Below are 25517 nucleotides of genomic sequence, written 5' to 3' on the forward strand. Positions count from 1 at the left end.
CTTTCGGAGGAACTCATCCTAAGGCAGCAGAGATCTCAGCCCAATCATTCTCAGAGGGTATAGCGGCATGGCAGCGATGTTAACAATGTTCACTCCTGATCTCAAAGCTTGAGAGAAGTTTGGGTAGGTACATGGCAGGTAGGGGTATGGACAGCGATGGTCAGGGTGCAAATCGATGGAAGTAGGTGGTTTAAAAAGTTCGGCATGGAGTAGATGGGCCGATGGGCCTTCTTCTGTGCTGTATTTTCCTATAACCCCATCTAAGCAACAGGTAGAACATGCTCAAGGAAGCGGGTTGTGGTGCCAGCTTCTGTGCCGTGGTCAGATGGATCTATGTCTCTGATGATCAATAGTAAGGGGGGAGTGGGAAGACCAGAGACAGGATGATAAATCAGAGATCTGAGCATCATTGCCAAGAGATGGGTTTATTGCCCACCCCTAAGTGTCCTTGAGAAGGCAGGAGTGGGGCTGTCTTCTCGAACTACTGCGGTCCTTCTGGTGAAGGTGCACACATGGTTTCAGAGAGGGAATTCCAGAACCTAGACCTGGTGATATTGGAGGACCAGCATTAAACAAGGTGGTGCGTGACTTGGAGAGGAGGCTTCCTGCAACCACTGTCTTCAGCTTCTCGTTGCTCCAGAACTTCAATGCGCCTTCCTTCTTCGAAAGCACTTGGATGCCCATCACCTCTGACTCATCTTCCACCCTCCAAGACCAACCGCGTAACCGGAGCAACCTTGGCATCTGGCTTCCTGGCCGGGCAGCATCTATGGAGAAGAGTACAGTCGACGTGACGGGCCGAGGCCCTTCGCCAGCATTTGTATGTGTTGCTTGGATTTCCGGCACCTGGAGATCTTCTCTTGTTATCTGGCATCCTCTCTGTCCTCACCACCACTCCTCCCTTCCCACATCTTCAAATTATTTTCCTCGCTGTTCACTCCTCGCCCCCAAACCCCCGAAATTAAAGCATTTATTTTACTGTTTATTGAGATACAACTCCGAACTCCAACGCCCGAGCTGTAGCAGAGGCCATAACATTTTTCCTAGTTTCAAGACCGTTAACTCTCTTTCTCCCTCCATGGCTGCTGCCTGACCTGCTGCGTGGGCTCCCAGCATTTCCCGCTTTTTGTTTCATGTTTCCGGTCTCGGTCTTGTTTTGCTCTTCGGCAGGCGGGGTTGGACTCGCTGTCGGGGAGACAGCACAACATGCACAGACCCTGCTGCGGGGTTTGTGCAGGAATAGGGGGGCAGTGGTATTTGATACATCCATCCTTCAAAACCCATGGCAGAATCTCGAAGCAACGGCTGTCGAAGTAAATATCTCCCACTGACAGGATCAGGGGGCTGGGGGGGAGGTGGTAAAAGAGCTGGTTGAAATATCGAAGAGTACAGCACAGGAAAAGGCCCTTCGACCCACAATGCTGTGCTGAGCCAGCTAAAAATTAAATCAAAAGCCCCCAAAACTGGAGGAGGAGAAGATGGTGACCACTCTGGTGAATGATATCTATAATCTGTCAAGTAGGGGATCGTGCACAATTCTGATTTGATGGAGACGGACGTGAGAGTACGGAGGAACATCTGGAAAACTTCTGAAATGCCCGCTTCGCTGCCGCTGCTACTGTGTGGTAACCGGAATCTCCGGAGCAGAAGGCCCCGAAATCCTCGGCTTTGCTTGTTTTGGCGGCCAGGGTGAGGTCGAAGGCGCTCGGCAGAGGAAGGCGCTCGGGAGGCTGTGTCGGAGGGGCTGGTCGGAAGCTCAAATTTTTCGGATGGACGGACTCAGTGTCGGCTGCGGTCGGCTGCTTCCAATGCATCGGCAGTTGTCAGTGCCTGGAGGTTTACGGCAGGGAGTTTCTCCCTTTTGCCGCCTGCTATCGGGGACTCAGGAGTCGATCAGGACTTGAGACATTTTTTTTACCGTGCCCATGGTCTGCTCTTCATCAAATTACGGTATTGCTTTGCACTGCTGTAACTATATGTTATAATTATGTGGTTCTGTCAGCGTCAGTCTTTGGTTTGTCCTGTTTTTCTGTGATATCACTCTGGAGGAACATTGTATCATTTCTTAATGCATGTATGCATTTCTAAATGACAATAAACGAGGACTGAGTGTTCTCATAATCTAAAACAAAACTGATCCCTCCTACCTACATAATATCCATGTCCCTTCATCCTCCTTAATCCATGTGCCTATCTAAATGTCTCTTAAAAGTCTCCAATGTATTTGCTTCTACAACCATACCTGGCAGTGTATTCCAGGCATCCACCGCTTTCTGAGTAAAAAAACTTACCTCCCTCATCCCTCATCCCCTTTGAACCTACCCCCCTTACCTTCAGTACATGGGAAAAAGATACTCCCTATCCCAGGAAAAATATACTCTCTGTCCACTCTATCTCTGCCTCTCATAATCTTATAAACCTCTGTCAGATCTCCCCTCAGCCTCTGACACTCCAGACAGAACAATGTGAATGAAGACAGTTCGAAGTGCAGCACAGAAGACCTCCACGTCACCTCTGCCCCTGTCTCATGCTACTGCGAAACTGGGAAGAGTTAAACGAGGTCAGCGTAGGATTGGTGCCAATGGGCGGTTGCTGCCTATCACGGACTCAACGGGCCGAAGGGCCTGTTGCTGTGACAGTGAACTCGATGGAGAGCGAAGCTTTTCGAGATCAAACTCCCCCAGCCGACAATGAACTCAGGACTCTGTGGACTTATCGTTTTGCTTTGTAACTTCCTTGAAGAGAAATGAAAATGTTTTGATTTGAAGTTGGTGTCTGGAACTCGATTTAAATATCTATCTCTCACAATATATTTCAATTTGCCCACCTGAGTATCTCTGTCTATCCATCTCTCTCCTTCATTTTCTCTCTCCATCTCTCTCTCTAGTTATTTATCTAAATCTTTGTGACTTCCTTTCTCTATATCTTGCATTATTTAGCTTCTTGATTCAATTCTCTCCTATCTAGCTATCAACTTATCTATCCATATCTCCATCTGTTTCCATCTTCCTATCTGTTAATCTGTTCTTATCGCGATATGTTTATGTATCTTTTCCTTCCCTCCCCACCCCGTAATGGTGAATGTAGCATTCATTCCTATCTCCGCAATTCATCTCCAGTTTTATTTAACCTATACTTTCCAATGCCACATTAGAATGCAAGTTCATATTCGTAGGTCATTAATCTAACCTGTGGATAGAAAGATCATTCCTCAGTGATACAGGATGTTTCAGACTAATACAAGACTAAGGAGCTGGTGGTAGACCTGAGGAGAGCTAAGGTACCAGCGACCCCTGTTTCCATCCAGGGGGTCAGTGTGGACATGGTGGAGGATTACAAATACCTGGGGATACGAATTGACAATAAACTGGACTGGTCTAAGAACACTGAGGCTGTCTACAAGAAGGGTCAGAGCCATCTCTATCTCCTGAGGATACTGAGGTCCTTTAACATCTGCCGGACGATGCTGAGGATGTTCTACAAGTCTGTGGTGGCCAGTGCTATCATGTTTGCTGTTGCATGCTGGGGCAGCAGGCTGAGCGTAGCAGATACCAACAAAATCAACAAATTCATCCATAAGGCCAGAGATGTTGTGGGGATGGAACTGGACTCTCTGACGGTGGTGTCTGAAAAGAGGATGCTGTCCAAGTTGCATGCCATCTTGGACAATGTCTCCCATCCACTACATAATGTACTGGTTGGGCACAGGAGTACATTCAGCCAGAGACTCATTTCACCGAGATGCAACACAGAGCATCATAGGAAGTCATTCCTGCCTGTGGCCATCAAACTTTACAACTCCTCCCTTGGAGGGTCAGACACCCTGAGCCAATAGGCTGGTCCTGGACTTATCTCCTGGCATAATTTACATATTACTATTTAACTATTTATGGTTTTATTACTAATTAATTATTTATGGTGCAACTGTAACGAAAACCATTTTCCCCCAGGATCAATAAAGTATGACTATGACTATGACTACGACTATGACTAAATCCCTACATGCAGTCCTAGGGTGGCAGAGTGGAGATACATCTCTGCCAAAGGAGGTGTATGGCTTATATATGCTTGCCACATTGTATGTGATATATGTGCTTGTTCTGTGTGTGATCGTTGGTGTTGCGTTTTGTACCTTGGCCCCGGAGTAACGATGTTTCGTTTGGCTGCATTCATGTATGATTGAACGACAATTAATTTCGAACTTGAACTTGAATGGAGCCAGATAAGGGAGAGGTGAAAGGCAGATGGGGATAAATGGGATCAGAGGAGATGAGCAAGGGAACAGAATGTTATGCTGTGCATCCAGCCGTGCCAGCCTCCATGGATTAGATACTCCAATTCTCCAGAATATGGATAACTGGCGCAGTTCCATAAAAGTTTCTCACCCACTCCACTAATTCGGTTTGGCGCCAAGATTTGAACATTTAAAAAGCTCCTGAACTCAGTTTCAGTGTTTAATCATGAATCCAACTTCAGTTCAGTTTGCAATTGCGTTTAGGATTTTCGTCTCGTTTGGATTCTCATCTAGTCTCGGCAGGTTCTCCTCTAGCTTCTAGTCAAGAAACACACAAAAATTGCTGGAGGCCAGGCAGCATCCATGGAAAAGTGTAAACAGTTGGTGTCTTGGGCCGAGACCCGTCATCAAGGCTAGAGAAAAAAAGATGAGAAGTCAGAGTAAGAAGTCGGGGGGAGGGGAGGAAGAAGTACAAGGTGGCAGGTGATAGGTGAGACCAGGAGAGGGGTAAAGAGCTAGAAGGTGATTGGTGAAAGAGATAAAGGGATAGAGAAGAGGGAATCTGATAGGAGAGGGTAGAATACCATGGAAGAAAAGGAAGGGGGAGGAGCACCAGTGAATGTTGATGGGCAGGTAAGGAAATATGATAAGAGTGGGAAATGGGAATGGGGAATGGTGAAGGGCAGTGGGGTGGGAAATTATCGAAAGTTCGGGAAATCAACGCTCATGTCATCAGGTTGGAGGCTACCCCGATGGAATATAAGGTGTTGCTCCTCCAACCTGAGTGTGGCCTCATCAAGGCAGTAGTGGTGACCATCGACTGACATGTCGGTATGGGAATGGGAAGTAGAATTGAAATGGGTGTCCGCCGGGAGATCCCGCTTTTCCTGACAAAGGGAGTCCAGGTGATTGGCAAAGCGGTCTCCCAATCTGCGTCAGGTCTCGCCGATGTGCAGGAGGCCACACTGGGAGCACCAGCCACAGTAGATGACCTCAGTAGACTCACAGGTGAAGTGTCGACTCACCTGGAAGCACTGTGTGGGACCCTCAAAGGTAGTGAGGGAGGAGGTGTAGGGGCAGGTGTGGAACTTGTTCCTTTTGCAAGGGTAAGTGCCAGGAGGGAGATCAGTGGGGAGGGATGAATGGGCAAGGGAGTTGTGTAGGGAGTAATCCCTGCACAAAGCAGAATGTGGGAGTCGGGGAAAGGTGCTTGGTGGGGGGATCATGTTGGAGATGACAGAAGTTACGGAGAATTATGTGCTCCTTTTTCCCTTTCTTCCATGGTCTTCTGTCCTCTCCTATCAGATTCCTCCTTCTCCAGCCATTTACCTTTTTCACCAGTTGACTTCCCAGCTCCTTACTTCACCCCTCCTCTCTCCTGGTTTCACCTATCACCTACCACCTTGTACTCCTTGCTCTCCTCCCCCCAACTTCTTACTCTGAGTTCTCATCTTTTTTTTCCAGCCCTGACGAAGGGTCTTGGCCGGAAACGTCGACTGTTTACTCTTTTCCATAGATGTTGCCTGGCCTGCTGAGTTCCTCCAGCATTTTGCGTGTGTCGCTTGGATTTCCAGCATCTGCAAATTTTCCCTTGTTTGTGATCTAGTCAAGAACCCTGTTCTCGTCTCAGTCCCGAAATCGCCTCTTGATTCTAGTCTCAGATAGCCCAGCATCTGGGTTCTTGCCATGGTCTCATCACACAAAAACCCTAGATGGACTGGTGGGAGTGGGAAAGGTGTAGAAATTGGAGCTTAGAAAAATAGAGGGCTATGTGTAACCCTAGGTAATTTCTAAAGTAAGTACATGTTTGGCACAGCATTGTGGGCCAAAGGGCCTGTATTGTGCTGTAGGTTTTCTATGTTTCTAAATGCTGAGGTGGTGTTAACCTGGAGATGGAAAATTCCACCTTCATGCCACCGGGTTAGTCGGCCGGTGGTGTAGTGTCACCAGCACCAGATTTCAGAGCGAGTGGTCCTGGGTTCGAATCCAGCTGGCTCCTTCCACACTTTCCATCCATGCCAGCTTGAACACCAAGCTAGAAACTCAGCCTCGTAAACAACGGACAAGAACGCTAAAGAAACGGCGAAGTTTCCGCCAGGCGTGCAGAGGAACGACGACAACACAGTTGGGTTGTGGACTGCAGGCTCAGTGACGCAAATAGCCTGGGACAGTCCTGTGAAAGAATTGCGTTCCTCTTCTTACAGCTGCATCCCAATTCCCACCCCAGTTCACAACTTTTCCAGCCTGTTCCCACCAGAACACAACAGACTATCCCCGTCATCAGGCCTTTCCAGTCTTTCACCAAGAATGTCACGGCTGGACTTTCATGTATGGTTGAATGACAATTAAACTTGAACTTCATCTTGAATGGTGCCCGATAAGAGAGAGTTGAAGGGCAGATGGAAACAGATGGGGAAGGGTAACGAACAGAGTTCCTTCTCCATAGACATGGTCCTTGCCCTTCTGTCACCATTATGCTTATGGCTTTTAAAATGTCAAGATTTCAGTTCATTAATTTCCTCAGAACCTCATTCTATTAAGTCTATAATCAAAGTAATTATTTTCTTTTTCTCTCTCTCTCTCTCCCTGTACCTTGTTTTGAGGCTCCTGGTTGCATAGTTACCCAGCAGATTAATGACCACAACTCCTACCTTTGCAAACGATAATCTGTCAACCAGTCATCTAAACAGATCAGTTTTAACACATCATTATTCACCAACTACTGGACTCCAGCCATTCTACATGTCATTAAGTTGTCCAATTACTGTAAATACATGAAGCAGCAAACGTCTAACAGGGAGATAAAATAGACTAAAATGCAGAAGCTGGAAATCTTAACTGAAGAAGTTAGACAGGAGGAGACCTCTTGGCCTTCCTTACATCTAATTGAATTGCTTTTATTCTGTATTCCATAAAAATGAAGACTTCCATTTGAAGCCCAAAAAGAACGTAAGAAACTGGTGAAGGAGAGGACCATCCATCCCGTCATTCAGTAAGATTGTGACTGATCTGGCCATGGACTCATTTCCACCTTCCTGCCTTTTCCCCTAAAACTCTCGCTAATTTTATAGATGCACCGTAGAAAGCATTCTTCTAGGGTGCATCACAACCTGGTATGGAAGTTGTCCTGTCCAAGACCGGAAGAAGCTGCAGAAGATCGTGAACACAGCCCAGCACATCACACAAACCAATCTTCCGTCCGTGGACTCACTTTACACCGCACACAGTCGGAGCAGTGCTGCCAGGATAATCAAGGACACGACCCACCCAGCCAATAGACTTTTCATCCCTCTTCCCTCCGGGAGAAGGCTCAGGAGCTTGAAGACTCGTACGGCCAGATTTGGGAACAGCTTCTTTCCAACTGTGATAAGACTGCTGAATGGATCCTGACCCGGATCTGGGCCGTACCCTCCAAATATCCGGACCTGCCTCTCGGTTTTTTTTTTGCACTACCTTACTTTCCCTTTTCTATTTTCTATTTATGATTTATAATTTAAATTTTTAATATTTACTATCGATTTGTAATCCAGGGAGTGCGAAGCGCAGAATCAAATATTGCCGTGATGATTGTACGTTCTAGTATCAATTGTTTGGCGACAATAAAGTAACCCTTAATTCCCTTGCTATGCAAAAATCTATTCAACTTTGTCTGAAATATATTTACTGAGGTAGCCTCCACTGCTTCATTGGGCAGAGAATTCCCCAGAGTCACCACTCTCTGGGAAAAGCAGTTCCTCCTCATCTCCGTCCTAAATCTACTCCCCTGAATCTTGAGGCTTTGTCCCCTAGTTCTAGTCTCACCTACCAATGGAAGCAACTTTCCTGCCTCTATCTTATCTATCCCTTTCATAATTTTATATGTTTCTATAAGATCTCCTCTCATTCTTCTGAATTCTAGCAAGTACAGTCCCAGGTGACTCAATCACTCCTCGTAGTCTAAACCCCTCATCTCCGGAATCAACCTGGTGAACCTCCTCTGCACCACCTCCAAAGCCAATATATCCATCCTCAAGTAAGGAGACCAGAACCTCTGGTAGTACTCCAGGCGCAGCCTCGCCAGTACCCTGTACAGTTGCAGCATAACCTCCCTGCTCTTAAGTTCAATCCCTCTAGCAACGAATGCCAGCCTTCCATTTTCCTTCTTGACAGCCTGCTGCACCTGCAAACCAACCTTTTGTGATTCATGCACAAGCACTCCTAAGTCCCTCTGCACAGCAGCATGGTGCAACTTTTTACCATTTAGATAAAGTTTCAGACCTTTGAAAGATTATTCATGTGCTTATTCATAGTCTGTGGCTTGTGTCTCACTCACCGAACCCACAAACCTGCTTCCACGTCACAAGTGCCGGCACACAAGTCCTAAGACCAGGAAAGGTTGGAGGTGTTCAGCAGGTCAGGCGGCGTCTGCGGAGGGAGAAGGAGAATCATTTATTTCATTGAGGCGCATTGCTGTATAGTGGAGGGTTAGCTTGATTGTCGTTCGAGAGCCGCTTCTACCATGCCCGTTGTCGATTGGCCCGTTTGCAGCTCTTTCCCATTGGTTGCCTTGTGGGCCACGGCAGCAGGGCCCGGTTTCAGGCACCTCTGGGTGTGTCTCCTCTTGACTCCAGGGGCTCCTCACACAGGGGTCCTGACCAGTGCTGAGAAGGTGTGCTCCAGATATAGGACGGCCTGCCCGCACTCTCAGTAGCTGCCTGCTGAATAATTAGTTTTGTAGTTTGTGTGACTTGGTGCGGGGGAGGGGGCTTAGATGATTGGTTGGATCTTTTGCTGTTTGTAAATAAATAATTAACATGTTTATTCATAGCCAGTGTCCTCTGTCTCATTTACCAGACCTATGACAATGCTTCCAAGTTGCAAGTGCCGAGAAGGCCTTTCCAGCCATTCATTCTGCCCCACCCAGCAGTCACCCCAACTTAACCCTAGCCTAATCACGGGGCAAGTTAACAACGACCACTTAAGATACTAACCAGTACGCCCTTGGACTGTGGGAGGAAACCAGAGCACCCAGAGGAAACCCACGCGGTCACGGGGAGAACGTACAAACTCCTTACAGTCAACGGCGGAAATTGAACGCGAGTCACTGGTATTTTCCTAACTGCTATGCTACTCTGCTGCCCCCTTATGCTTCGTACTGATAACCCTTCACCAGAACGGGAAAGGATCACTGTTGAAGCAGAATCACGGTCACTCACATCTGCCCTGAAGCTCCCCGCGCCCCTCAGCGATATATGCTGAGTGGCCACTTTATTAAGCACACCCATACACCTGCTCATTAATGCAAAATGTCTCAGCAGCCAATCGTGTGGCAGCAACTCAATTTATAAAAGCATGCTGACACGGTCAAGAGGCTCAGCTGTTGTTCAGACCAAACTTCAGGATGAGGAAGGCGTCTGATCTAAGTGACTTTGACTGTTGGTGCCAGATGGGGTGGTCTGAGTTTCACAGAAACTGCTGAACTCTTGGGACTTCCTCGCGCAGCATTCTCTGGAGTTTACAGAGAGTGGTACAAAAATAAAAAAACAAGAAAACATCCAGTGAGCAGCACTCCTGTGGGCAAAAATGCCCGGTTAATGAGAGAGGTCAGAGGAGAAATGCCCAGACGGATTCAAGCCGACAGTAACTCAAATAACCGCGCATTATAACAGAGCATCTTTGAATGTGCAATACGTCAAAACTTGAAGTGGACGGGTTTCAGCAGCAGAAGACACAAATGGGCATTCAGCAGTCACTTTATTAAGTGCAGGAGGTAACTAGTAAACTGGCCACAGAGAAATCCCCGGCTGTGGCTCGGACACCGGGATTGCTCCCTGTTGGTTGGGATTTACCTGTCAAAGGTAACAGTTCTTTCCCATCACTCATTCTGAATCCCCCCTATCATTTATTGGTTGAACTTTCGAGGCTGTGACACATCCCAGGATGCCCTGAGACACATTATCAGTGATGCAACCTCAGCTCACCGGGTCTTTCGGCACCAGACGCTCTCTCCTAGGTGACCCAGCCAGGGTTGATCAGGCCCCGGCTTGTGTCCCAGCAGTGCTGGTCCACGGGTCGCACCTCTTTGATCCATAGCCGTCTGGAGGCTCACTCAGCGGCCTCTGTGACGGTCCCGAGGGCTCTTCTCTTTGCAGCCCCCGTAATGCCAAGGAGAGAGTAGGTTCTGCCAGAGCGAGCAGCCAGGAAAACCTCTCGAGCCCACCTCTGTAGGCTATGAAAACTCAGGACATAGGCCTCCAGATGCTTCAAAGTGGAAAATGGCCTGGGATGACTTGGTGTGGGCACTCAGAGGAGAAAGGTGAACGGAATAGGTCTTAAAGCACAAGTAGAACCCAGTCCTTTGATGGGCCCTCCATTTCACTCAACTCACCATGTTGGTTGGCCTATATCGCCTCCTGTTAGTTCAAGTCAAGATAATTGTTGGTAAGATACTGGTACGATGAGAAATTTGCTTTCAACAGCATCAGAGACAAATCAGAATGTAAATTAAACATACATCATACAAAGAAGTGAAGAGGGGAAAAACGTCTTTTATTTTGCATTCTCATGTCTTGTACAGAAAAGGGTCCATGGTATATCAGGAGGTGGTCGATAATATTCTGTTGCTAAGGTAGATTTAGGGTTGTCCAAATCACTTATTGGATGGGATGGTTAGAGGAAGTGTAGAGCAGGGGCGGATGGAGGGGGGGCCTAGTCCTCAGTCTTCGCGAGGACTAGGCCCGAAGCCACGGTGTCGCCTGTTTTCAGCCATCCAGAGTGAGGGGAGGAAACCATTACACTTCACCAGGGGCGGGTGTGGCGCGGTGTCCCAGAACGGAGTTGGAGCTGCCCTCCCAGGGTTTTGCTCGACAGAAGACAAGCTCCATTGTGGCCACCTGTGGATTTTATAGCGGTGCTCAATGCACTCAGGCCTCAAGCTGCAAGGCCGCTTGCTTTTCAGCTGCTGGGGGAGAGGCCCCTGAGCCATCGCGCTCTGCGGGGGACAGCGTAGCGCAGTTGTGGTGACTGAAGATTTTAAATGGACTGAGAGGTCTGGACTACAGATAGATATATTTGTCTAGTTGTGTTTTTACTAATATTCTCTGTGTGCTTGTACACTCGAGGGCTGGACCTCAAAGCCATGGATTCACCTAATGGGAGTCAGGCGTAGGGCAAGCACTAGGCCTCAAAGTCACAGTGTCACCTAGTGGGCGTTGGGGCCAATTGACAGAAGCTATCGGTGGGCTGGGGGGGTTCTGGACTATACATATACATGCAAATTCTACATGAGTTTGTTGACTTGTATGCATCAGGCCGCAGTGTCATGGTGGGGGGAAGCGAGCGTCCGGACTCTTATTACATGATTGTGATCCTGTATGTGCTTACTGTGTGTGACTGTTGCTAATGTGTCTTTGCACCTTGACCCCGTAGTAATGCTGTCTTGTTTCCCTGTATTCATGAATATTCATATATGGCTAAACGACAAATTAAAATTGAATTGAACTGCTCCTGAGTTTGGTGGTGTGAACCCCAAGCTTTTGGATCTCCTACCTGATGGTAGCAAAAAGAGAGCATGGCCCAGAAGGTGGAGATCCGTGACGGTAGATGTCACCTTCAACGAGGCAGCTCGTCCTGTAGATGCGGTCAGCTGTGGGGAGAGCTGTGCCCATGACGGACCAGCCTGTGTCCACTACTCTCTCTCAGTGCACGGCCTCTTCTACTGCCATGATGAGGCCCCACTCAAGGTGGAAGAGCAACACCTTATATTCCACCTGGGTAGCCTCCAACCTGATGGCATGAACATCGATTTCTTGAACTTCCAGGAGGAGGAGAAGATGGCGGTGTGACGCAGTGCACGCGGCCTCTCCAGTGATGAATATCTGTAATCTGTCAAGTAGGAGGCCGTGCACAATTCTGATTTGATGGAGGCAGACGTAAGAGCACGGAGGAACATCCGGTGAAACTTCTGAAATGCCTGCTTCGCTGACGCTGCTACTGTGTGATCCGAAATCTCTGGAGGGGAAGGCCCCGAGTCCTTGGCTTTGCTTGTTGCTTGGCGGCCAGGGCCGGGGTCGAAGCGTTCGGCAGAGATGGTGCTCGGTGCTCGGTGTCGGAGGGCTGGTCGGAGGCTCGAAGTTTTCGGACGGACTCGGAGTTGGACTGTGGTCGGGTGCTTCCAGGATGCTGCATCGGCAAGTCTGCAGCGCTGGAAGCTCACGGCAGGAAGAGTTTCTTCCTTCTACCATCTGCGTGAGATGTTGGGGCTATCGGGACTTTGAGACTTTTTTTTACCGTGCCCATGGTCTGCTCTTTATCAAATTACAGTGTTGCTTTGCACTGTTGTAACTATATGTTATAATTATGTGGTTTTTGTCAGTTTTAGTCTTGGTCTGTCTTGTGTTTCTGTGATATCATACCGGAGGAACATTGTATTATTTTTTAATGCATGCATTTCTAAATGACAATAAATGAGGACTGAGTGTCCTCATAATCTAATCTAAATCTAAATTGCCCCCCCTCCCCTTCACCACTCCCCATTCTTGTTTCCCTCTCACACCTTCTCTTCTTACCCACCCACCACCTCCCGCCGGTGCTCCGCCCCCTTCCTGTTCTTCCGTGGTCTTCTGCCCTCTCCTGTCAGATTTGCCCTTCTCCAGCCCTTTGTCTCTTTCACCAATCAACCTCTCAGCTCTTGGCATCTATGGTAAGGAGTACGGTCGACATTTCAGGCCGAGGCCCTTCGGCAGAACTGTACCTCTTCCTCCCCCCCCCCCGCAACTTACTTACTCTGACTTCTTCCCCATCCCTCCCCACCCTCTGAAGTCCCGGTGAAGGGTCTCAGCCCAAAATATGAACTGTTCATTCCCGTGCATCGGAATTACTGTGCCAGACCATGATGCTTCAGCAGTGCCACTGTAGAAATGTCGTACCAAATCTCCTTAAGGCCTCCTTAAGCTTCGTGCAAAGCAGAGGCAATGATATGCTTTGTTCATGATTGCACCTACGTGCTGGGTCCAGGACAGCTGATCCGAGATGTTTCCGCCCAGGAACTTGAAACTGCCTGCTCTCACTTCGATGTGGTGCCTCATTGGATTTGGGGCTTTGTGAGACATTCCGTGGTTGTGAGAAGTGCTATATAAATGCCCGTCTTTCTCGAGGTGAAAAATAAATTCAATTTAGATTAGATTTAGATTAGATTATGAGGACACGCAGTCCTCTTTTATTGTCATTCAGTAATGCATGTATTAAGAAATGATACAATGTTCCTCCGGTGTGATATCACAGAAACACAAGACAGACCAAGACTGAAAAACTGACAAAAACCACATAGTTATAACATATAGTTACAACAGTGCAAAGCAATACCGTAATTTGATAAGAACAGACCATGGGCACGGTACAGTCTCAGTTTCTCCAAAGTCCCATCATCTCACACAGACGGTGAACCTCCAGCGCCGCAAACTTGCCGATGCAGCATCCCGGAAGCATCTGACCACAGTCCGACTCCGAGTCCGTCTGAAAACTCTGAGCCTCCAACCAGCTCTCCGACACCGAGCACCGAGCACCATCTCTGCCGAGCGCTTCGACCCCGGCCCCGGCAACAGGCGATAGGCAAAGCCGAGGATTTGGGGCCTTCCCCTCCGGAGATTCTCGATCGTACAGTAGCAGCGGCAGCAAAGTGGGCATTTCAGAAGTTTCGCCAGATGTTCCTCTGCGCTTTCACGGCTGTCTCCATCAAATCCGGATGCATAGATGCACGGCCTCTAGTTACACATATCGATATTCATTCAGAACGGCCACGCGCACTGCGTCGCGCGGCCATCTTCTCCTCCCTTTGGGGCTTTGTGAGACATTCCGTGGTTGTGAGAAGTGCTAAATAAATGCCTGCCTTTCTCGAGATGAAACTAAATTCAAGTTTGCAGATTGATAAATGATCAAAGATCAGAAGATGTCTTTCGCACTGGCTGTGAGCTGGGATCGGACAAAGCTGTTGAACTGAAGTCCTGTGTAGTGAGTCCGTCCGCTCCCCCCTGGAAGCCAGACCCATCCAGACACCCATCCCCCAACCCAGACCAGCAAGGGTTAAGCCCGATCACCCTCTCCATGGGAGCTGCTGAAGATCCCACAACTTGTACTCAGTTTCCCCGGCTGTTTCAAGGACTGCAGGATATGGCCCGTCACTGCTGACCCTGTGTGTGGGGCCTGATGGATGACACTGAGAAGGGTTGGAGTAGGCGCTCGGCTGATTTACGAGACCGTTGCCTTCCCTTGACGCGAGCAGGTCAAACAAACACAAGGCGCAATGACAGCTCCAAGGTTGTCCAAGTAACCCCTTCCTTTCCTGTGATCTGCAAATATCCATCCACGCCTGTGGATCCTGAATATAAGAGTTTTGCTTCCAGAGGGTCTACTTCTTAGCCTACAAGACCATATGACACAGGAGCAGAATTAGGCCATTCAGTCCATCAAGTCAGCTCTACCATTCCATCGTGGCTGATTTATTATCCTTCTCAATCCCATTCTCCTCCCTTCTCCCCATAACCTTTAATGCCAATACTAATCATGAATCTATCAACCTCTGCTTTAAATATACCCAAACAACAGGAATTCTGCAGATGCTGGAAATTCAAGCAACACACATAAAGGTTGCTGGTGAACACAGCAGGCCAGGCAGCATCTCCAGGAAGAGGTGCAGTCGACGCTCCTGGCCGAGACCCCTTGCCAGGACCAACCGAAGGAAGAGTGAGTAAGGGATTTGAAAGTTGGAGGGGGAGGGGGAGATCCAAAATGATAGGAGAAGACAGGAGGGGGAGGGATGGAGCCAAGAGCTGGACAGGCGATAGGCAAAAGGGATACGAGAGGATCATGGGACAGGAGGTCCGGGAAGAAAGACAGTGGTGGGGTACCCAGAGGATGGGCAAGGGGCATATTCAGAGGGACAGAGGGAGAAAAAGGAAGAATGTGTGCATAAAAATAAGTAACAGATGGGGTACGAGGGGGAGGTGGGGCATTAGCGGAAGTTAGAGAAGTCGATGTTCATGCCATCAGGTTGGAGGCTACCCAGACAGAATATAAGGTGTTGTTCCTCCAACCTGAGTGTGGCTTCATCTTTACAGTAGAGGAGGCCGTGGACAGACATGTCAGAATGGGAATGGGATGTGGAACCAAAATGTGTGGCCACTGGGAGATCCTGCTTTCTCTGGCGGACAGAGCGTAGGTGTTCAGCAAAGCGGTCTCCCAGTCTGCGTCGGGTCTCGCCAATATATAAAAGGCCACATCGGGAGCACCGGACACAGTCGGGTTCACAGGAAAAGTCTGTGTAATTTGTGACAACAAATTTGTTCAAGGATTCAAAGTACATTTATTATCAAATGATGTCGAAATTATTCAACCTTGAGATATGTCTGCTAACAGGCAGCCACAAAGCAAGAAACTCGAATTTCAAAAAGGACCAACACCCAATGCACAGAGACAGAGAGAAAAAGAAAAACTCACGCGAGCAGTAAAAGCAAACAACAGTATTCCGAATTGAACTGGGACCACAGACCCGAATCCAGGGGCAGCCAGGAGAGGCCCAAAGCCTTGGTCTCAGTTCATCATATCGCGGGGCAAATTGCCGCCAAGTTCACAAACACGAAGCACACGGCTGCCGGAGGAGCATCCAGTAGCCCAGAAAATCTGACAGTCCAACACCACTAAAATCCCGGAGGTACCAGATTACCTGAATTTGATTGCATCTTTCATAGAGTCATACAGCATGAGAACAGGCCCGTCAGCTTATCTACCTCATGCCAACCAAGTTTCCCTTCTAAGCCAGACCCAGTTCCCCATGTTTGGCCCATATCTCGCTAAACGTTTCCTATCCACGTGACTCTTAAATGTTTTCTTCTCCGTGGATTGTCACCTTGTCGTGGTGGAGAAGCTTGTGTGGTCCTGTGATCCCGAGAGTGATACCGTCTGGAGCTATGCTCCTGGTAGGGTCACCCACGGCGGTAAGGTCGAGGGTGAGGTCCCTGACAAAGAACAATCCAACCAAGACCTCAGTGGTGGAATAGGCGGACAGAGTTACTTCAAACTCAACGGCTGTGAAGACGGATGAAGGCTACAACAAGTCCATCAGCTCCAATCGTCGTGGTTTCCGTGCCACTGGAATCAGTTGCTTGGTTTGTGAAGTATCGTGTGCTTCTTGGGGTGCAACATCAAGTACACATTAAACAAATACACGCACAGGCGTCTTCGCTCTGTGGGCTACATAGATCAACAGAACGAAGACCATCATCCTTGACCTCGAGGGATAGCCACGACGACGACGACGAAATGTTGTTAATGTACCTGTCTGAGCCGCTTCTTCTGGCAGCTCATTCCATATACAGTACTAACCATCCTTTTGTGCAAAAAGGCTGTCCCTCAAGTTTCTATCAAGTATGTCCCCTTTGCCTTAAACCTATGCTCTCCAATTCTTGGTTACCAAACCCTGGAAAAAAGACTGAGTGCTATCACCCCGTGATTTTACACACCTCGATGAGATGAACCCTCAGCCTAACAACAGGAATTCTGCAGATGCTGGAAATTCAAGCAACATACATCAAAGTTGCTGGTGAACGCAGCAGGCCAGGCAGCATCTATAGGAAGAGGCGCAGTCGACGTTTCAGGCCGAGACCCTTCGTCAGGACTAACTGAAGGAAGAGTGAGTAAGGGATTTGAAAGCTGGAGGGGGAGGGGGAGATGCAAAATGATAGGAGAAGACAGGAGGGGGAGGGATAGAGCCGAGAGCTGGACAGGTGATAGGCAGAAGGGGATACGAGAGGATCATGGGACAGGAGGTCCGGGAAGAAAGACGGGGGGGGGGGTGACCCAGAGGATGGGCAAGAGGTATATTCAGAGGGACAGAGGGAGAAAAAGGAGAGTGAGAGAAAGAATGTGTGCATTAAAAAGAGTAACAGATGGGGTACGAGGGGGAGGTGGGGCCTAGCGGAAGTTAGAGAAGTCAATGTTCATGCCATCAGGTTGGAGGCTACCCAGACAGAATATAAGGTGTTGTTCCTCCAACCTGAGTGTGGCTTCATCTTTACAGTAGAGGAGGCCGTGGATAGACATGTCAGAATGGGAATGGGATGTGGAATTAAAATGTGTGGCCACTGGGAGATCCTGCTTTCTCTGGCGGACAGAGCGTAGATGTTCAGCAAAGCGGTCTCCCAGTCTGCGTCGGGTCTCACCAATATATAAAAGGCCACATCGGGAGCACCGGACGCAGTATATCACCCCAGTCGACTCACAGGTGAAGTGATGCCTCACCTGGAAGGACTGTTTGGGGCCCTGAATGATGGTAAGGGAGGAAGTGTAAGGGCATGTGTAGCACTTGTTCCGCTTACACGGATAAGTGCCAGGAGGGAGATCAGTGGGGAGGGATGGGGGGGACGAATGGACAAGGGAGTTGTGTAGGGAGCGATCCCTGCGGAATGCAGAGAGAGGGGGGGAGGGAAAGATGTGCTTAGTGGTGGGATCCCGTTGGAGGTGGCGGAAGTTACGGAGAATAATATGTTGGACCTGGAGGCTGGTGGGGTGGTAGGTGAGGACCAGGGGAACCCTATTCCTAGTGGGGTGGTGGGAGGATGGAGTGAGAGCAGATGTACGTGAAATGTGGGAGATGCGTTTAAGAGCAGAGTTGATAGTAGAGGAAGGGAAGCCCCTTTCTTTAAAAAATGAAGACATCTCCCTCGTCCTAGAATGAAAAGCCTCATCCTGAGAGCAGATGCGGCGGAGACGGAGGAATTGCGAGAAGGGGATGGCGTTTTTGCAAGAGACAGGGTGAGAAGAGGAATAGTCCAGATAGTTGTGAGAGTCAGTAGGCTTATAGTAGACATCAGTGGATAAGCTGTCTCCAGAGACAGAGACAGAAAGATCTAGAAAGGGGAGGGAGGTGTCAGAAATGGACCAGGTAAACTTGAGGGCAGGGTGAAAGTTGGAGGCAAAGTTAATAAAGTTAACGAGTTCTGCATGCGTGCAGGAAGCAGCGCCAATGCAGTCGTCGATGTAGCGAAGGAAAAGTGGGGGACAGATACCAGAATAGGCACGGAACATAGATTGTTCCACAAACCCAACAAAAAGGCAGGCATAGCTAGGACCCATACGGGTGCCCATAGCTACACCTTTAGTTTGGAGGAAATGGGAGGAGCAAAAGGAGAAATTATTAAGAGTAAGGACTAATTCTGCTAGACGGAGCAGAGTGGTGGTAGAGGGGAACTGATTAGGTCTGGAATCCAAAAAGAAGCGTAGAGCTTTGAGACCTTCCTGATGGGGGATGGAAGTATATAGGGACTGGACATCCAAGGTGAAAATAAAGCGGTGGGGGCCAGGGAACTTAAAATCATCGAAAAGTTTAAGAGCGTGAGAAGTGTCACGAACATAGGTCGGAAGGGATTGAACAAGGGGTGATAAAACAGTGTCGAGGTATGCAGAAACGAGTTCGGTGGGGCAGGAGCAAGCTGAGACAATAGGTCGGCCAGGACAGGCAGGTTTGTGGATCTTGGGTAGGAGGTAGAAACGGGAAGTGCGGGGTGTGGGAACTATAAGGTTGGTAGCAGTGGATGGGAGATCCCCTGAGCGGATAAAGTCGTTGATAGTGTGGGAGACAATGGCCTGGTGCTCCTTAGTGGGGTCACGATCGAGGGGTAAATAAGAGGAGGTATCCGCGAGTTGTCGCTGTGCCTCGGCAAGGTAGAGGTCAGTACACCAGACTACAACAGCACCCCCCTTATCAGCGGGTTTAATAATAATGTTAGGATTAGTGCGGAGGGAGCGGAGAGCAGAGCGTTCCGAAGGAGTGAGGTTGGAATGGGGACAAGGTGCGGTGAAGTCGAGACGGTTGATGTCCCGTCGGCAGTTGGCAATAAAGAGATCCAGAGCAGGCAGAAGACCAGAGCGGGGTGTCCATGAAGAAGAGGAGGGATGAAGACGGGAGAAGGGGTCATCGGTGGGGGTGGAAGAGTCCTTGCCGAAGAAGTAGGCTCGGAGACGGAGACGGCGGAAGAAAAGTTCCGCATCATGGCGAACACGGAACTCGCTGAGGTGTGGGCGAAGGGGGACAAACGTGAGGCCCTTACTGAGAACAGAGCGTTCTGCCTCCGACAGTTGAAGGTCGGAGGGGATGGTAAAGACCCGGCACGGATGAGAGCTGGGATCAGAGGGGGGAGGGGGGAGGCTGGGGGTGTCAGTGGAAGGAGGACAGCCTAGCATGACTAGCCCCGTGTTGATTGCATTTTTTTTAATCTTCTCTCAAAGTTCAAAGTACATTTATAATGAACATACAGCATTGTGCAAAAGTGGTAGACATTTCTATATATAGCTAGGGTGCTTAAGATTAGTAATTTATTTGTATTGCACTGTACCAGACATCCCAACTCTCCCGGAAGTTCCGGGAGTCTCCCGCATATTGATAGCGGCTCCCTGACGTCCGCAAATTATATACAATATCCCGGAAATCGATATTTTTGAGAGCGAGTGAGTGAAAGGGAGAGAGGGAGAGATAGAGAGAGACAGACAGACAGAGAGCGTGAGTGACAGACGTAGCGAGAGAGTGACAGAAAGAGCATCCTGAATGGTCTCTTTTTCTGCTAAGTAGACCTATCAGTTTTCCCTGTGGGCGGGTGTTAGTTGACCTTTTTTCTCTCTTTCATTGTCCATCAGTTCAGTTTAGAGTCCTGCAGAGCCATAGCAGAGTGTTCCAAAAAAAGAAAATATAAAACGTACGTCACCCCAGACTACACTAAAGTGTACCCCTGCCTAATAGGGGTCAAAAATAATGACAGTGTTGCTCGCTGCACAGTTTGCAACAGTGACTTTTCTATTGCCCATGGTGGCTTAAGACTGTAAAAGACATGTTGAGGTGAGTTTAACAGGTGTCATTTGTTCTTTAGCATAGCTAACATTATTTAAACTAGCTGGCTAAGTATTACATAAGACAATATAATAAGGACACACCTTATGCTTTTATTTCTTTTAGGGACCACAACGTATTAGGGAGGCTAAGCACAGGGAAGACTGCTCAAGTATTTCACAGTTCTTTTCAGCAGAAATGGAATGAGTGTAGTTCGGCTCTTCAACTTTTCGACCACACTTTGACTCAAACTCGCTATCACTCACCAGCAACTTTGATGTGTGTTGCTTGAATTTCCAGCATCTGCAGAATTCCTGTTGTTTGAGTGTAGTTACCCCTCTTCTTCAAGAGCCTGATGGTTGAGGGGTAGTAGCTGCCATTTTATGGATCAGCTTGGTCATCGATCTGGCAGGGTGCATTAACCTTGACTAGGGTCTCCACAGTAACACCACTAAGAAGAGGGGCGAGGCTCTGTTCTCTCCACCCTCAACGCAGGTGTCTGTGCTTCACTTAGTTCCACTTTCGGTATTCAAAGTTCAAAGTAAATTTGTTATCAAAGTCGTATATGTCTCCATATACAAACCTGAGATTCATTTTCTTGCGGGCATACTCAGCAATCCAAGAGCCATAACAGAATCAGCGAAAGGCCACACACAACAGGGCAGACAGTCGACGTGTAAAAGACATCAAGCTGTGCAAATACAAAAGAACTAATAATGATAAATAAATAAGCAATAAATATCAAGAACATGAAGAGTCCTTGAAAGTGAGTCTATTGGTTGTGGGAACAGTCCAATGATGGGGCAAGTGAAGTTGAGTGAAGTTAGCCCCTCTGGTTCAGGAGCCTGATGGTTGATGGCCAATAACTGTTCCCCAACCTGATGTTGTGAGTCCTGAGGCTCCTGTACCTTCTTCCTGATGGCAGCAGCAAGAAGAGAGCATGACTATAGGAAGCCTCACTATAGGAAGGATATGGAAGCATTGGAAAGGGTACAGAGGAGATTTACCAGGATGCTGCCTGCTTTAGAGAGTATGGATTATGATCAGAGATTAAGGGAGCTAGGGCTTTACTCTTTGGAGAGAAGGAGGATGAGAGGAGACATAATAGAAGTGTACAAGATATTAACATTAATAGATAGAGTGGACAGCCAGCGCCTCTTCCCCAGGGCACCACTGCTCAATACAAGGGAAATGGCTTTAAGGTAAGGGGTGGGAAGTTCAAGGGGGATATTAGAGGAAGGTTTTTTACTCAGAGAGTGGTTGGTGTGTGGAATGCACTGCCTGAATCAGTGGTGGAGGCAGATACACTCGTGAAGTTTAAGAGACTACTAGACAGGTATATGTAGGAATTTAAGGCGAGGGGTTATATGGGAGGCAGGGTTTGAGGGTCGGCACAACAATGTGGGCCAAAGGGCCTGTACTGTGCTGTACTATGTTCTTCTATGTTCTATGACCTGGGTGGATTGGGCCAAGCGGGTAAGTGTGTTGCTGAGTATTCCAGAAAGTTAAGCAGGTTCAATTGTCACTGACATATGTCAATAAATTTGCTGTTTTACAGCAACAGTACAGTGTGAAGATACAAAATTTACTGGTGGTTGGCATCCGTCTGTCTTGAAGGACAATGGGTCATGATCATCATCACAAGCCTGGCAGAAGGTATAGAGATCCTGAGATGTCCAGTCATCAAGATCCCCTTCTTGGCCTCACCAGTGTGGTCCAAAGGAAAGCTGATGAAACGATACGTTTGGCACCAGCTTGGCCACAGGAGTTGCCGGAAGGATGTTCAATGACGTCCAGCCGCCTTAGGGGCTCCGCTCCGGATTTACTCTCTGGGTTTGCTCCCGTAGCGTTGAGGCTGCCCACAAGGAAGTGGAGCTATTTACCCGCAGCTGGGGATCTGGTTCACGAGCACCAGGGCATGTCCACACTGGTACGTGTGCAGGGACCAGACCTCCTCCCGTCCTCATCCTCTGTGGTTCCGCCTGAGCCCGAGAGGAGTTCAGTTTCTGTGCGTCGCCGGTGAGGAGGATCTTCGTGAGGCTCGCTGCTGCAGAGACTGTGCACTGTCAGGAAGAGACTCACACATTCCGCTCTCCTTTTCGCGAGACTGCTCGTCAGCGGTGGAAGCTGAAGGTGAGAGCGACAATCACTACTCACTACACTACCACCCCAGAGGGAAAAATCCGGAGCTGGAATCCCCAAGGCAGTTCTACGTTGAGTTCAACGCTGACTGGCAACTCCTGCGACGCCGCTGGTACCAAACTGTGTCGGTCTCTGCCGTTCCTTTGGGTTCATCAGATGCATGGAGAGAGGGAGCTTGCTACATGGGCAACAGCTTGCTCTCCACATCGTACTGCCTGGGCTTGCGTACCGAGACAGCTAGGACGCAACATCCGTGGTTAACTCTGACCACGGAGGCCCATGTCATGCTATATACATCTATATATATAGTACTGTAATAGACAGTTTTTCCTATATTTATCATGTATTTCGTTCTACTGCTGCCACAAAGTTGACAAATTTCACGGCATATGCCAGTGATATTAAACCTGATTCTGATTCTGGTAATAATGAGAAGAGGCAGGTCCCGGATTGTGCTAGCCCTTAATGGTGGATGCCACCTTTTTGGGGCACTGTCTTTTGAACGGATTCTGACTGTGCGGAGGCTTGCGCCCGTGATGGAGCTTGCTAAGTCCACAACCCGCTGCAGCCTCTTGTGACCCCGAGCAGCACGTCGGGCTGTGATGCAGCCAGCTGAGACCACGGTGCAGTTGTCGAATTCTACAATGCCGTTCGGCCCCTTCCTTTCCCACTGCACCAGCGCCTCCTTATCCGACAGCGATGCAACCGGTCGGAATGCTGTTCGCCTGTAGAAATTTGCAAGGATCTCCAGTTTCGTACCAAATCTCCTCTGACGCCTAATGAGGTATAGCAGTTGGCATGTCTTCTTTGCGAATGCGTCGACACGTCGAGCCCCGGGCAGATCCTCTGAGCCGCTGACCCCTTCCCCGGCTGATCCCTCACCGCGGACTGATGCGTGTTCTCCCGTCGCCCCTTACCTGGAGTGCACAATCAACGCCTTTCTCTTGTTGTGACACAACTCAACCAGCCCATGCGCGTCCCCTCATTGCCAGCGCATCACAGTTATGGGCCCTTCAGCCCGAGGTGGTGTTGTCACAACCAGAGGTCCTTTTTAAATGAAGCAAAAAAGATTTTTTTATATTGTACTTTCTCGGTGTCACCTCGTGGGTTTGCAGTGTCCCTGGGACTGTTTACCTTTTATGTCGAATCGTTTGTCTTTGGACCAGCTCTGGATTTTCACTTTGTGTTGCAGCTGTCTCATTTGGGATCGTGGGGATTATTAAACTCTTTGTATTTATCACTTTTATTCAATTTGGGGTAATTTAATTAGCGCGGGATTTTAATGTCCTGCATTGTAGCTGTTGTCTTTGGGGATTGTTGCTTTGTCTGGACACCTATGTTGTCTGATTAGTCCTGAATTCCTGCGTGCTCCAGGGTGTATTTCAAGGGGGCATGACAATCCCTCTTTGCTCGTTCATTGGAGATGTCTGTCTGCTGAAGCTCAGATCCAGTTCTTCTGTGCAAAGTGAGTCAAGATCCTGTCCAGTCTCCATCAGTTCATGTTAGTTTTGTTGGTTAATTTCTGTAATAAATCTTTCTTTTGTTCGAATTGTCAAAGTCTGTGCGACTCCTGCTCTTGGGTTCCCTAGGGACCCTTGCAGTTGTGCTGACTAACATGGACCTTCTCCACAATCGATCGAACACAGGCCGTCTTCAGCAAACCTCTTTCAGAACCAGAATCAGATCAGAATAATACCACCAGCTTATGTCGTGAAATTCATTAGCTTTATGGAAGCAGCACAATGAAATGCATGATAAATAGAGAAAAAAATACTAAATTACATCAAGTGTATATATATATATATATATATATATCTATTAAATAGTTAAGTTCAAAATAAGCCAGAAATTTTAAAGAAAAAACTAGTGAGGTGGTGTTCACGGGTTCAATGTCCATTTAGGAATCGGATGGCAGAGGGGAAGAAGCTGTTCCTGAATCGCTGAGTGTGAGCCTTCAGGCTTCTGTACCTCCTGCCTGATGGTAACAGTGAGAAGAGGGCATGCCCTGGGTGGTGGAGATCCTTAGTGATGGACGCTGCCTTTCTGAGGCATTGCTCCTTGGCGATATCTTGGAAGCTAGTACCCATGATGGAGCAGACTAATTTTAAAAGTTTCTGCAACTTGCTTTGATCTTGTGCAGTAGCACCCCTCCCCCGCCACACCAGATGGTGAAGCAGCCAGTCAGAATGCTCTCCACAGTACATTTGTAGAAGTTTTTAAATATTTTCGGTAACAAACCAAATCTCCTCGAACTCCTAATGAAATATAGCCTCCGTCTCGCCTTCTTTACAGCTGCACCGGTATGTTGCGTCCGCGGAGATATTGACACCCAGGAATTTGAAACTTGCTCACTCTCACCACTTCTGATCCTTCTGCGTCCTCTCATCATACGTCCCGCTAGGGCCACAGCCTTGTGTTCCTGGGCAAGTCAAGTGAGCACCTACAATGGTTTGTAGGTGGTGAGAGTACCTGCCTCCACTATCTTATTGGGCAGCATGTTCCACATCTAATAACGCTTTGATCTGGGGACACTGGGCTGAAATGCAGCCAGAATATGAGAAGCAGGCCCTCCAGAGACTCTGAGAGGAGCTGCCAAGTCTCACGAACCACACAGCTCTGCAGCACCGGCTGAAATTGCCGTCTATTAGATGGGAATATACGGTCCCACACTTTCCACCCCAGATCCCCCAGGCGACAAGGGGGTCTCTGCACTTGATGTCTCCCTCCCCCCCACCTTTTTCCCATCACTGATCAGCCAAGGAGCCACTTTCCAGAGCAGGGGAAGGGAGGAGGCAAAATTTCATTCCCCCACCCTCCCCCAACATAGCCAGCGGCCGCAGAGTTAAAAATAAGAGCAGTAAAAGGAAAAGTTTTTTTGAAGGAATTAATGAATATTGAAAGAAATTGTAATGGCACAAGGAGGGAAGTGGTTAAGAAAGTCCATTTACTACTTTGGACAGCAAAGTCCAAAGCAATCACTCCACTGACAGTGATTAATGGCCAAGCTAAACAGAATCTGAAAATACTCGGTTTCTGTAATGTCTTTCCTGATTAAATCAGCGCCACGTGACAGAGGCATTGTGTAATTACTTCACAAAATGCCACGGCAGAACATTTTGAAGGCTCTGTAAGATTCAGCTCTAATAGGATTTGGATGTAATATATTAACTCGGTAGCAGTTGGCTCCGTGTCCAGGAGACAGGCACGACCATCCAATTGACTCCGCACCAGTGAAAGCCCAACCCGGAGCAAGAAGGAAAATATTTGTTGAAGTAAATTTCGGTGACA

This window comes from Mobula hypostoma, chromosome 10, assembly GCF_963921235.1.
Source record: "Mobula hypostoma chromosome 10, sMobHyp1.1, whole genome shotgun sequence".
Classification (NCBI taxonomy): domain Eukaryota; kingdom Metazoa; phylum Chordata; class Chondrichthyes; order Myliobatiformes; family Myliobatidae; genus Mobula; species Mobula hypostoma.